This window comes from Anabrus simplex, chromosome 3 (assembly GCF_040414725.1).
Source record: "Anabrus simplex isolate iqAnaSimp1 chromosome 3, ASM4041472v1, whole genome shotgun sequence".
NCBI classification, from domain to species: domain Eukaryota; kingdom Metazoa; phylum Arthropoda; class Insecta; order Orthoptera; family Tettigoniidae; genus Anabrus; species Anabrus simplex.
This window is the reverse complement of record NC_090267.1, coordinates 411,867,505-411,882,673: the sequence shown is the minus strand read 5'-3', so window position 1 is coordinate 411,882,673 and position 15,169 is coordinate 411,867,505. Positions and strand designations below refer to the sequence as shown.

General features: G+C 46.6%; 1 protein-coding gene across 1 annotated transcript in view; it reads right to left on the bottom strand.

Annotated features, from left to right (window-relative positions):
* bdg (bedraggled) overlaps positions 1-15,169 on the bottom strand; it is an 842,871-nt gene that overhangs the window by 528,619 nt on the left and 299,083 nt on the right. The window lies entirely within an intron of this gene.

Here is a 15,169-nt window from a genome sequence, read left to right as displayed (position 1 = left end):
ATGGTGACCTTCAGTGTGAAGGCTTGCCTCGCACTTTCTTTTTCTTTACTTAACAACGTGCTTGAAAGGTTCAGACAGTTAGTTTATTTTTCAACGCCACCTTTTTACATTATTTTGTGTGGGGTCTGCAGAGTCATCTCGGCATAAGTTTAGGACATGGCCGGGGGACTTTAAGACCGGATATGCTCGCTACAGCCATACACTGCCACTAGTCGAAATCCCTTCCAAAGCCATCTGGCAGAGTAGAATGGAACGTCAATATTCCCACCTGGTGGGAGGTTAGACGGTGTCGTATCAAAATGATTGCACACATTAACTGAAGCCATACAACTGTTGTTGTTATTATTATTATTATTATTATTAATAATAATAATAATAATAATAATAATTTGCTAGTTGCTTTACGTCGCACCGACACAGATAGGTCTTATGGCGACGATGGGATAGGAAAGGGCTAGGAGTGGGAAGGAAGCAGCCGTGGCCTTAATTAAGGTACAGCCCCAGCATTTGCCTGGTGTGAAAATGGGAAACCACGGAAAAGCATTTTCAGGGCTGCCGACAATGGGGTTCGAACTTACTATCTCCCGAATACTGCATACTGGCCGCACTTAAGCGACTACAGCTATCGAGCTCGGTATTATTATTATTATTATTATTATTATTATTATTATTATTATTATTATTATTATTATTATTATCGTTCGTTCATAATCGGTTGTCACTCCAGGGTCGGCTTTTCCCTCGGACTCAGCGAGGGATCCCACCTCTAGCGCCTCAAGGGCAGTGTCCTGGAGCTTCAGACTCTGGGTCTGGGGATACAACTGGGGAGGATGACCAGTACCTAGCCCAGGCGGCCTCACCTGCTATGCTGAACAGGGGTCTTGTGGGGGATGGGAAGTTTGGAAAGGATAGACAAGGAAGAGGGAAGGAAGCGGCCGTGGCCTTAAATTAGGTACCATCCCGGCATTTGCCTGGAGGAGAACTGGGAAACCACAGAAAACCACTTCCAGGATGGCTGAGGAGGGAATCGAACCTCCCTCTACTCAGTTGACCTCCCGAGGCTGAGTGGACCCCGTTCCAGCCCTCGTACCACTTTTCAAATTTCGTGGCAGAGCCGGGAATCGAGCCCGGGCCTCTGGGGGTGGCAACTAATCACACTAACCATTTACCACAGAGGCGGACTATTATTATTATTATTTTTTTTTTTTTTTTTTGCTAAGGGCTTTACGTCGCGCCGACACAGATAGGTCTTATGGCGACGATGGGATAGGAAAGGCCTAGGAGTTGGAAGGAAGCGGCCGTGGCCTTAATTAAGGTACAGCCCCAGCATTTGCCTGGTGTGAAAATGGGAAACCACGGAAAACCATTTTTAGGGCTGCCGATAGTGGGATTCGAACCTACTATCTCCCGGATGCAAGCTCACAGCCGCTCGCCTCTACGCGCACGGCCAACTCGCCCGGTATTATTATTATTATTATTATTATTATTATTATTATTATTATTACTATTCATACACTTCTCCACAGGGAATATTGATAGTAACGGGGCACGGGATTTACCAAGTGCCTTGCAATAATTGAAGTATTTACACATTAGAATACAAATACTGATGTACAGGTGTAGACTATATAAAACTCTAGATCACGGGATCTTCATTCTTGCGAGAGGAACGATCGCGCAATGTTGCATGTTGACAGGAGGACAGAATGTTGCATAATTTTGTAGATGTTCGGTGGAAGACCTAGTTCTTGCAGACTTTTGTGAAGTGTGTGTGTGTGTGTGTGTGTGTGTGTGTGTGTAATGAGGCCGTTGACTGACGGAATCACAGGGACTATCCATACCAGTTTCATCTTCCAGATCTTCTTGACCTCTTCTGCAAGTTCTTTGTGCTTGTAGAATTTTTCATGGTACTTGCTGTCGATGTTGGTGTCATTGGTGATTATTATTATTATTTTTATTATGAGGGTCATCACTCCATAGACTGGTTTGATGCAGCCGTCCATGCCACCCTATCCTATCCTAACCTTTTCATTTCTACATAACTACTACCTCCTACATCTACCCTGATCTGTTTGTCATATCCGTACCTTGGTCTATCCCAGCCGTTCTTACCGCCTACACTTCCTCCATGAGGAGACTGCCAGAAGGAAAAAGTACACTGACTGACAGAGCAAATGCAACACCAAGAAGGAGTGGTTCGAAAGGGATGAAAGTTGGGGAAAAAACAGAGACGGCACGGATGAATAATTGATGTTTATTTCAAACCGATATGCAGGTTACACAATGCGCACGGCATCGACTCAGTAGGATGTAGGACCACCGCGAGCGGCGATGCACGCAGAAACACGTCGAGGTACAGAGTCAATAAGAGTGCGGATGGTGTCCTGAGAGATGGTTCTCCATTCTCTGTCAACCATTTGCCACAGTTGGTCGTCCGTACGAGGCTGGGGCAGAGTTTGCAAACGGCGTCCAATGAGATCCCACACGTGTTCGATTGGTGAGAGATCCGGAGAGTACGCTGGCCACGGAAGCATCTGTACACCTCGTAGAGCCTGTTGGGAGATGCGAGCAGTGTGTGGGCGGGCATTATCCTGCTGAAACAGAGCATTGGGCAGCCCCTGAAGGTACGGGAGTGCCACCGGCCGCAGCACATGCTGCACGTAGCGGTGGGCATTTAACGTGCCTTGAATACGCACTAGAGGTGACGTGGAATCATACGCAATAGCGCCCCAAACCATGATGCCGCGTTGTCTAGCGGTAGGGCGCTCCACAGTTACTGCCGGATTTGACCTTTCTCCATGCCGACGCCACACTCGTCTGCGGTGACTATCACTGACAGAACAGAAGCGTGATTCATCGGAGAACACGACGTTCCGTCATTCCCTCATCCAAGTCGCTCTAGCCCGGCACCATGCCAGGCGTGCACGTCTATGCTGTGGAGTCAATGGTAGTCTTCTGAGCGGACGCCGGGAGTGCAGGCCTCCTTCAACCAATCGACGGGAAATTGTTCTGGTCGATATTGCACATGCTGAAGAATGGCGGTTGACGTGACGTGCGGGGCTGCCACCGCTTGGCGGCGGATGCGCCGATCCTCGCGTGCTGACGTCACTCGGGCTGCGCCTGGACCCCTCGCACGTGCCACATGTCCCTGCGCCAACCATCTTCGCCACAGGCGCTGCACCGTGGACACATCCCTATGGGTATCGGCTGCGATTTGACGAAGCGACCAACCTGCCCTTCTCAGCCCGATCACCATACCCCTCGTAAAGTCGGCTGTCTGCTGGAAATGCCTCCGTTGACGGCGGCCTGGCATTCTTAGCTATACACGTGTCCTGTGGCACACGACAACACGTTCTACAATGACTGTCGGCTGAGAAATCACGGTACGAAGTGGGCCATTCGCCAACGCCGTGTCCCATTTATCGTTCGCTACGTGCGCAGCACAGCGGCGCATTTCACATCATGAGCATACCTCAGTGACGTCAGTCTACCCTGCAATTGGCATAAAGTTCTGACCACTCCTTCTTGGTGTTGCATTTGCTCTGTCAGTCAGTGTATGTCGACTACACAGTATTTTGTCTTCTAAGTTATTAGTGAGTTTGCTAGTGTGCCAGATAGAAACAACAACAATCAGAAGGCTCACAACTAAATTTGGAATGTGGCATGATGTATGGTTCTTCAAATGTTATATAGATTATTGCGGAGTATTGTTATTGAACCTATGAGCCTCCGTGGCTCAGGCGCAGCGCGCCGGCCTCTCACCGCTAGGTTCCGTGGTTCAAATCCCGGTCACTCCATGTGAGATTTGTGCTGGACAAAACGGAGGCGGGACGGGTTTTTCTCCGGGTATTCCGGTTTTCCCTGTCATATTTCATTCCAGCGACACTCTCCAATATCATTTCATATCATCTGTCATTCATGAATCATTGCCCCAGAAGAGTGCGACAGGCTTCGGCAGCCGGCACAATTCTCATCCTCGCCGCTAGATGGGGGCTTCATTCATTCCATTCCTGACCCGGTCGAATGACTGGAAACAGATCGTGGATTTTCATTGTTATTGAACCTCGTATTGCGGTGATAGCGATGTCGTGAAGTCGTGTCCGGTTGAGACCGAGAGAATCCCATAGCTGTATAAGAAATTTAGGGATTGTGCCTCGAGCTCCGATGGCGGAGATATTGTCTAGATGATATTTGCTCACGGTTGGCCTCTGCTTCTCGTCAATCGTTCTCCTCTCACCAATTCGACTCAGTATCTCTTTAATCGTGATTCGATCTACCCATCTCGCATTCAATATTCTTCTGCAACACCACATTTCAAAAGTTTCTACTCTCTTTCAGGGCTAGTAATCGTCCATGTTTCACTTCCATACAATGCCATGTTCGTTCGTAATCTGTTTACCCTCCAGGGTCGGTTTTTTCCTCGGACTCAGCGAGGGATCCCACCTCTACCGCCGCAGTGTCCTGGAGATTCAGACTTTGGGTCGGGGATACAACTGGGGAGAATGACCAGTAACTCGCCCAGGCGGCCTCACCTGCTATGCTGAACAGGGGCCTAGTGGAGGGAAGGGAAGATTGGATGGGACAGGCAAGGAAGAGGGAAGGAAGCGGCCGTGGCTTTCAGTTAGGTACCATCCCGGCATTTGCCTGGAGGAGAAGTGGGAAACCACGGAAAACCACTTCCAGGATGGCTGAGGTGGGAATCGAACCCACCTCTACTCAGTTGACCTCCCGAGGCTGAGTGGACCCCGTTCCAGCCCTCGTACCACTTTTTTCAAATTTCGTGGCAGAGCCGGGAATCGAACCCGGACCTCCGGGGGTGGCAGCTAATCACGCTAACCACTACACCACAGAGGCGGACACAATGCCATGTTCCAGACAAAAGTCTTCAAAAAGTATATGTAATTTCTATATCAATGTTCGATGTGCGCAAAATGTATTTTCCTGTAAAGACCTTCCTTGCTTGTGCTAGTCCACATTTTATGCCCTCCTTACTTCTGATATCATTAGTTCTTCTACAACCCAAGTAACAATATTCATTTACTTCCTTTAAGACCATTTCCTAATCTAATATTTCCTGCATCACCTGACTTCACGACCCACCTCTGTGGCTCAGGCGGCAGCGCGGCGGCCTCTCACCGTGGCGTTTGGTCCAAGGAGCCCGGGTTCGATCCCCGGCCGGGTCTGGAATTTTAACCTTCATTGGTTAATTTCTACGGCTTGGGGCAAGGTGTGTGTGTCGTCTTCAATATTAGGATTCATCATAAGTAGGACTCCATTCTAATTGACGCGGAGGTCGCCTATCAGGCGTCCACTCGAAAGATCTGCAGCAGGCCTCTCCGGAAGCCACACGCCTTTATTATTATTATTATTATTATTATTATTATTATTATTATTATTATTATTATTATTATTATTATTATTATTATTTAATAAATTCTTACCTAGGCAATCGACTATTCGGTGGGGCTCCTTGGCTGAGTGGCCAGCGAAGTCATCTTCGGCTCAGAGCGTCCTGGTTTCAATTCCCGGTCGTTTGGGGATTTGAGACACTCAGGTTTTTTCTTCTGACAGTGAGACTGGGTATTTGTGACTGTAGTAACCCACACCTCACATTATATTGCCAAATATCACAGAAACACGCATAGTTGAATACATCCACCTGGTAAGGCATCCATCTGGAAATCCGGGCCAAAACTGCATACGCGACACTGGTCGTATCCCAGTCCACACCAAAGTGTGGAAAAAGCTGCAGATAAAGAAGAGAGAAGATAATAACTGACTATGTCATGCAGAAAGAGGTCACCGTTGGCTCGCAGTGTAGTCAACGGTCTCCGAAAACGTCAAAGTAGTTAGCGGCACGTAAACAAATAACATTTTTGTAGTTAATGGTAGTAATACAGGTGGGAAGCAATTCGGGGGACGGGGAGGAGGATAGTATAACCCTACATAACACAAAACAGCGCAGAAGGTACCTTAGGAGAAGGAGAAAATAATGTTATTGGTTTTACGTCCCAAAAACTAGTTTTACGGTTTCGGAGAATCCGATGTGCCAGAGTTTTGTCCGACAAGAGTTGTTCTACGTTCCGATGAATCTACTGACAAGGCGCTGACGTATTTGATCACCTTCAAATACCACCGGACTGAGCCAGGACTGACCCTGCGAACTTGGCCCCAGATAGCCAGCGCCTTAACCATCTGAGACAGCCTGTCTAAGAAGAAAGTTACCAGACGATAAAAAAAACTCGAAAATGAGGGGCCGACCTAAGGAGACGGGGAATTCTAAGGTACGCAGTTGAACAGGGACTTAACGATTTTATTAAGAACATTCAATCCTTGTTTTTTTCTTCAGATTTAATAATTTATTGTTAGTTCCTGCCTTTCAAACCAAATAACGTCAGTATAAATTGGGCTAAGAGGTCTGTTTATGTGTCAAATGAAAGAACATGAACTAGGGCAAGTTATAAACCTCAGTTGTGGAAATGTATATTGAAGATAGAGGTGATTTTCCCAAAACAATATATTGTAAACATTTTACATTTTCATTGGAAAACATAGGTCAGTTACTTCAAAAAATTAATAATGATGATTCTAATTCTAATGATGATGGTATACAGAGTAATCAACAAACTAGTTCGGAAATCATGAAAATCCGTTAATATTTGAGACTTCTCTGTGTTTTGAAAATGGTATGTATTTTTGCATTTTAAAATTCCTCTTACAAGTGTGTAACATTAATCCTTTGGTAAATTCGTCTCAGAACTGTGACAAAACTTCAGCTAATCTGCTTTAAACTGTGAATTTTACGTGTAAACATATACGTTATTATCAGCAATAGGAGTAGGGGTGGAGTTGGGGATGAGGGGTATTTCGCATTTAGGATTAAGGCTGGAGTCATGTATGCCTTTGAGGACACTGCAGTACTTCGCCAGCGTGTGGAATAAGTTTGCCATCGAATACATGCAATGCCTAGAGTGTTCGACTGTGTCCGACGATCAATGAGGCGACGTGTTCCGTCGCATGCTGGACATTTTGAGGACTTCTTGTACCGGATGGGCCAAATAAAACGGTCCCGGAAAATACGACTGACGCGCGATTGTTAATGAACATCACAGATGATGCTGGAAATGGCCGCCATTCACGTCGATGCAGCGCTGTGCTCGATTTATAAAACTGTGAGACACGCGAAGCAATAGCTGTAGGATTATTGGGTTACACCTATTGCTCCGTCTTGTTGAAAATATCCATACAGTCGATCATAATCTGTGAATTGTTCGACATATGGATTAAACAGTGTTTGGACATACCGGTTAGCATTAACAGTTTAGTGAAAAAAATTGTGTTACAATGGCGACACCAGACATTGCGCACCACACACCAATATTGAGATTACGCGACGGCTTTCCGACGTACAGACGAGGATTTTCTGATGTATAATGGTGAGCGTTCTCTGAGTTCACATATCCTGGCAGGCTGTGGCCTCATCTGAAGAAATCAAAAACAGAATCCAAAAGTCCTGACTACACTTCACTCAGAAACCACCTGCAGAACTCTACACGTGAAGGTTCGTCTGGACGCATGCACAACAGTAAATTTGTAAGGATACAGATGAAGGACCTTTTTTTGTTAATGTTTCGACACGACGATCTGTTAATTCCCTCTCGCACAGATAAACAGCGTTGAGATTTCGTCGGACTTCGTTCCAGGCTTTCCTTCACTCGAGCAATGTTTTCTGGTGTTCGAACTCGCAGACATGTGGCATGAAACAGCAACCGATTGATGCATCGAAATCACGGTTTCCAGAATTTCCTGTGATGGGCAGTTCTCCTGTCAATTCCGGGTTAGTCTTATAAATACTTTCCGGTACAGTGTTATTTTGCCCACTCTGTATTAGAATGTAGTATTGTAGTATCCCTTCTGGTATATGAACATAGTGACAGCTACTCGACATGGGATGTGCTATGTAAGGCTACTGCAAATACTTCGCGTATAAACTTCGGAAGTTTGTAACTCGTAATCGATCGATCGATCGTAGGGCACATGTTCATTGGGACTTCTTGTGTTGTGGGATGTATTATCCACTCCCCGATTACTTCTCCCATGGTTTGGGAACACCCTGTATATTAAAGTGTCAATAACTGGAACGAACCGACGACTCGTGCGAATGAGTCACAAGTTACCACAATGCACAAAATAAGGCCAACTAAAAGCTCCGTCACGTTACATCATGCCTGGTGAAGGGTACCCATTGTACCACAACCAGGAGACATTCCCTTATGACAACTTTGAAGGTCAAGGCTATACGTCGGATGGCTACCTAGCTGAGATGTCAAAGGCGTGCAAGAAGGACTTTGGGTCGATTCCCAGATCAGAAATGAGTATCAGAATGTTTCCCGAGGGCAAGGGCGACCAACCAGAGAGCTGACTAATGTCGAGATTACGTCACTCCTCCAAGGGCCTCCAAGGGTGAATACGGAAGAGAACAAGAGTCGACAAAGCAAGATCCGATAATAATAATAATAATAATAATAATAATAATAATAATAATAATAATTTCGTGTGGCTATTTCTAACCGGGTGCAGCCCTTGTAAGGCAGACCCTCCGATGAGGGTGGGCGGCATCTTCCAAGTGTAGGTAACTGCATGTTATTGTGGTGGAGGACAGTGTTATGTGTGGTGTGTGAGTTGCAGGGATGTTGGAGACAGTACAAACACCCAGCCCCCGAGCCATTGGAATTAACCAATTAAGGTTAAAATCCCGACCCGGCCGGAAATCGAAGCCGGGACCCTCTGAACCGAAGACCAGCACGCTAACCACTTAGCCATGGAACCGGACGGAAGACCCGATAGAAAATAAGAAAGCGAGAAGGTTAGCACATGTGGAGCCAATGCCAAACTCAGCTAAGTGTCCATGGTCGCCAACCCCTCGCTCCTAAGACAAGAGCTCTTTCAGTCATGTCTCACAACCTCTCACCGAGCAAGTTAGCTACGCGACTTGGGTCATGTAGCTGTTAACTTTCAATCAATAATTGCAAAATTATTCATCGTTATTAGGGGTAAATCTGGGGAAGTAAATTGGTGGACGGAAAAGAAATTATACATGCTAGTTAGTAACAGAATTGTGCCTAAGACAACCTAGGCAATATAAATCCGTTGAAGTCTAGAGCCATTAGGCACGTAGATTATAGTTACAACATATACATTTATCGTCGTAGTTCTATTAGTATGGCCAACGGCCGTAGCCGTGTTGAAACACCGGATCCCGTGAGATCTCCGGAGTTAAGCAACATTGGGCGTGGTCAGGAGTTGGATGGGTTGCCACGCGCTGTTGGTGGGGGGTAAGGGAATGGAGGAGCGGAAAGGAACTGGCCACCCTACCGCACGTAAACTCCGGCTCAGGAACACCTCTGCGGAGGTTCGGACCTGCCTTCGGGAAAAATAACCCTTACCTTACCTATTAGTATGCATGCTTTTTTTTTTCTTTTAACAGTATTTCATTCTAGGAGTCAGACATGGTATGGAGGAACTGAGGATGATTACTGTGGTGACCTCTTTGGAGGGTCATGTTCCCAAGGTATCCGATGGACCTCTATAGCATGTACGAGAAATTTCATTTCTTATAATACTATTTCTAACACTCCTTTTAGGCCATTCCTCCTCTGTTCAATTTCTAAATCACTTTCAAATGTTAAATGTTATTTAATGACGTTTTCCGGACACCTTATTCTTTACTTGTGATTTTACTGCATACATCGCAAAGTAAGATTACGATAAACAATACCAGCTCTCGAATATATGGTTTTCGAGATTATGGGAGATGGGTATTATCGTATCTTTAAAAGCTATCATTCAGGAGCTGTTGGATTCAAACCTCACTGTTGGCAACCCTGAAAACATTTTTGACATGGTCTCCCATTTTCACACGAGGCATATGCTGGGACTCCACGGTCGGTTCTTCCCCATTCCCAGGCCTATCCGATTCTATCGTTGCCATGAGACCTGTTTGAGTCGATGCGACGTAAAACAAATAACTATCTACCGTCTCCACCCACAGAGGTTGCTTGGTTATAGGTGACTACACTCTATGCTGACGTTTCGTATTAACATGTGGTATGACGTGTTAATAACAATTAATGCAGACAAATGTATTGGAGCAATCAAATTGTCCTGATGTGTCGTGTTGTGAGATGTTATGAATCACCTGACGGCACACTGCGGGTGAACCCGGCTTGACACGCGTCAGCCCAAGATCTGGACTGCCCAATTGTCGTCAGACGCACTGAAGCATCAGAACTACTACCGCTACTACTACTACTACTACTACTACTACTACTACACGTTTTCATTCCTCCCCTGAAGGGGGAGGCGGGCCTCTTAGACGGTGACGCCGTCTCTCAGGCCGGGGGATTTGTTACGGTGAAGGAGATGTGCGGAGAAGGTGAGGGAGTGGGCGGCCGTGGCCTATACTACGAACTGTCCCAGCATTCGCCTTAGTGCAAGAAAATAGAAAACCACGGAAAACCATTCTCAGGACAGCCGACGGGTGGGGCCAGGCGTGAAGTCCAGCCCTGTGCCCCTGTCCCGTCTCCCGAATGCAGAAGCGTAGAGCACGGTAGAGCCGTGGCCACCTTTCCTCTGCTCGGTTGGCCGGTCAGAGTACAGAGCTGTTGGACCACGGACAAGCCGTGGCCTCTTAAGGGACGAAACCCAAGGGCCGAAACTCACTCTGCATCTACCGATCGAGCATCAGAAGATGTCACTAGTGATTTAAAAGAGTCGTACAGTTGTTCATATATAAGTGTTAATCAATAAAATATATTATTTACATACCTTAGACACATAACAAGTCTTTCCTGAAATGATATACTGTCCCTCATTTTTTTTTTTTTTTTTTTTTTTTTTGCTATTTGATTTTTCGTCGCACCGACACAGAAAGGTCATCTGGCGACGATGGGATAGTAAAAGAATATGAATGGGAAGGAAGCGGCCGTGGCCTTAATTAAGGTACAGCCCCGGCATTTGACTGGTGTGACAATGGGAAAGAATAGAAAACCATCTTCAGGGCTGCCGACAGTGGGGTTCGAACCCACTATCTCCCGGATGCAAGCTCACAGCTGCGCGCTCCTAACCGCACGACCAACTCGCCCGGCGTCCCTCATTTAAGTGTCAAATTTTTCTATACAGGATACATCAGAACTATACCGACAAAAAAAAAATCAAGGATTCTCTTCGTGTTATGTTAAGAACGATGGAGCATTCAGATTGACGGAGGATTTTTTTCTTTTCCAGAAAATGAGATTAATTTGTTACTTCCGAGCGCGCGATTCAAATTGACGAATATACCTTATTTGCTATGCCGGAGAGCCAGCCGCTGCCAGTTGCTGTGCATCAGGGAAGGGAAGGAAAGGGAAGGGAGGGGAAGTGGGAAGTGGGAAGAAGGAGACAGATATAATGTTCGGTGCGAATGCACAAGTTTCTCGTTCGTTTCACATAGTCGCTTTCCAGCCCCAGTAGGCAGTGTACGGATTGTTCTGCACACATCAATTACTACGGCGAACCCCGTATAAAGAGAAGATGAACTTGTACCAAGAATACAGGCAGCTTTCAAGGTTGTTCGCGACACACCACACATCCTGAACAGAGAGCAAAGGTTACCATTACACAGTTTTGAAGTGTGCATCGAAGTAGGAGGGGTAATATTGAACATCTACTGTAATTAAACCATTGGGTGTAGTTTTTCTTTCGTTAAGTATTCCATTCCATTTACAATGCTATGAGTGAAGGAATACATAATCGTGTGGCGGCAGCAATACATAATTCGAGCATGTCAAATAATAAAGAACGTTGCTGCGATCAACAGACGGGAGGAGAAACGATCTGGTGCATTCCTTGACTGACAAGTGTGTTCTTGTACTGTGGGCGCAGTTACGGCTGTTCAATAAACGAACTGTGGATATTGCCTGTAAGAGACAAGGACAATCCTGTGCGGGTCGAACGAGGAAACTTTTGCATACGGCGCGGAGCATTATCTCTGTCTCCATCAAGCAACCCATGTCCACTTCCCCTCCCTGCCCTTCTCTTCTCTGAAGCATGGCAGCGGCTTGTGTTCTGGCACAGCAAAGGACGACGAGGCATCAATTTGAATCACGCGCTCCGAAATAACAAAGTAACCTCAATTTCTCTAAAAGAAAAATGTTCTCCGCCAATCCAATTGCACCATCGTTCATAACATAACACGAAGAACATCCCTGAAATTTTTTGTCGGTATAGTTCTGATCATCATCATCATCATCTGTTTACCCTCCAGGGTCGGCTTTTCCCTCGGACACAGCGAGGGATCCCACCTATACCGCCTCAAGGGCAGTGTCCTGGAGCTTCAGACTCTTGGTCGGGGATACAACTGGGGAGAATGACCAATACCTCGCCCAGGCGGCCTCTCCTGCTATGCTGAACAGGGGCCTTGTGGAGGGATGGGAAGTTGGAAGGGATGGGCAAGGAAGAGGGAAGGAAGCGGCCGTGGCCTTATGTTAGGTACCATCCCGGCATTCGCCTGGAGGAGAAGTGGGAAACCACGGAAAACCACTTCCAGGATGGCTGAGGTGGGAATCGAACCCACCTCTACTCAGTTGACCTCCCGAGGCTGAGTGGACCCCGTTCCAGCCCTCATACCACTTTTCAAATTTCGTGGCAGAGCCGGGAATCGAACCCGGGCCTCCGGGGGTGGCAGCTAATCACGCTAACCACTACACCACAGAGGCGGACATAGTTCTGATACACCTTGTATTTGACTACACCATGTTCATAAGCGTAGAAATCTCTTCTGTCGACATTCTTATACGGTATACATTTTGAAACTTCTTCATTTTAAGGAGTTCCCGCCAGAAGGTGTCAAATTCGCCATATTCATTCCTCTCAACATTTGTAGGATTCATCCACTTCCTTGTACGCGTTCTCCAATGCCAATGTTATACCAATAGTTGCTATAGTTTCCTCCTCTTCACTAAGTTCCGCTTAAGTTCTTCATCCGTTTAGTACTGTTGTCTAAACTGACTACAAAAGTTTTCATTATGTACCCTGAAGGGGTACAGCGGGCCTCTTAGAGGGTAGCGCCCTCTCTCAGGCTAGGGAGATTTGGAGCGGTGAAGCTGATGCATGGAGAAGGTGAGGTGGTTGGCGGTCGTCTCCTGTACTAAGAAATGTCCTGGCATTCGCTTTAGTGCAGGAGAATAGTAAACCACGGAAGCCATGGCCACTGCTCTTCTGCTCCGTTGGTTGGTCGGAGTGCAGAGCTGTCAGACCACTAACCAGCCGTGGCCACTTGTAGGCCGAAACGTACTCTGTATCCACCAACGCCGCTCTCCGAAAATTAAATTTAGTAATGGTACTGTAAGGAACGCCAATATCCGACTCGTTGGCTGAATAGTCAGCGTACTGGCCTTTGGTTCAGAGGGTCTCGAGTTCGATTCCCGGCCGGGTGAGGGATTTTAATCGCTTCTGATTCATTCTTCTGGCTCGGGGACTGGGTGTTTGTGTCCGTCCCAACATTCTCCTCTTAATATTCAGACAGCATACCACACTACCAACTACCACAGAAACACGCAATTGTGCTTAGATCCCTCCATATACTGTTGCGTCAGGAAGGGCATCCGGTAGTAAAACAGGGCAAAATCCACAAGCGCAGCGCAGTTCGCATCCGCAACCCCACAGGTGTGGGGAATAAGCGATAGGGAATGAAGAATGATAATAAGAAGAAAATGATAAGAAACGCCAATCGCTCAGAGCCTTTGCCCTGTTAAGGGATATTAATTTCATAATAGAACACATCAGAACAATGTGCTCACTTGAGGCTGATGTGTTATTTTGGGTTATGTTGTGTTGACACGTCATAACACGTGTTACCATGAAACATCAGCGTTGTCTGTAGTTGCCTTAAGTCGTTACAACCAATCATTCCTTTCCCCCATCAGATACTGCCTTGGATCACGTTTATCATGGTTCAACCTTTCTGGATCGCTCTCTCTTCAAATTGGACGTATTATTCGAATGATATCGTCACAAGCTTTTTGACAAGGCGACCGCCGTTGTAATGCCACCCAATACATGCGAATTTTTTTAATATGGATATTCACATTCCCTGCCTGCTGTCATTTCTTGATGGATACAGTACTTTTGCTTCCATCTCTTGGCACAGGCCAGAGCAAAGTGTGGCTTCCACTGAAGTCCCAGTCTCACCCATGACTGTGTCCGACTCGTTGGCTGAATGGTCAGCGTACTGGCCTTCGGTTCAGAGGGTCCCGGGTTCGATTCCCGGGCGGGTCGGGGATTTTAACCTTAATTGGTTAATTCCAATGGCCGGGGGCTGGGTGTTTGTGATGTCCCCAACACCCCTGCAACTCACACACCACACATAACACTATCCACCACCACAATAACACGCAGTTACCTATACATGGCAGATGCCGCCCACCCTCATCGGAGGGCCTGCCTTACAATCGGCTAGTAATAGCCACACGAAAAAAACCATGACTGTGACAACATGGAAGCTGCTGAGGTGTGGGTGGTGCTGAGTAATGGCATTCAGAGCACAACCAGTGCGTCTGAGTGTTATGAAAGGTGTTGCTCATAGGGTCAGTTGTGCTACAACAGCAGTGCCTGGCCCAGTGAGGAAAGCAATGGCAAACTACCTCACTCCTCGTCTTGCCTAGTACGCCTCATTTAGGCACTGCCAATGGTTTTTGTGGTTTTCCTATAACTGCATAGCCTTTGGTGGTGCTATTTGAGGATCCAACCAGCCTCTGGGCTGATGACCAGACAGACAGACAGACAGACAGACAGACAGACAGACAAACAAACAGACAGACAGACAGACAGACAGACAAACAGACAGACAGACAGACAGACAGATTCACATTCCACGTAAAAAGTTGAGCTCTCATTCTCCTTTCGTGTTCTTGTTAAGGGGCTGGTGAAACAACATATTAGCCTTTTCCATGATATTAACAGCCTAATGGAATGACTCCAGCTCTTCAAAAAAATGGAACTACGGTATGCGGGTTGTTCAACTGAAAGGTACACAGAGCTGACAACACTGCAAATAACGGATGGAACACTCGCGAGTTGGCAGCACTGCAAAGTTTGATGTTTGTATTAACAGCTCAGAACGTGGTCAGTC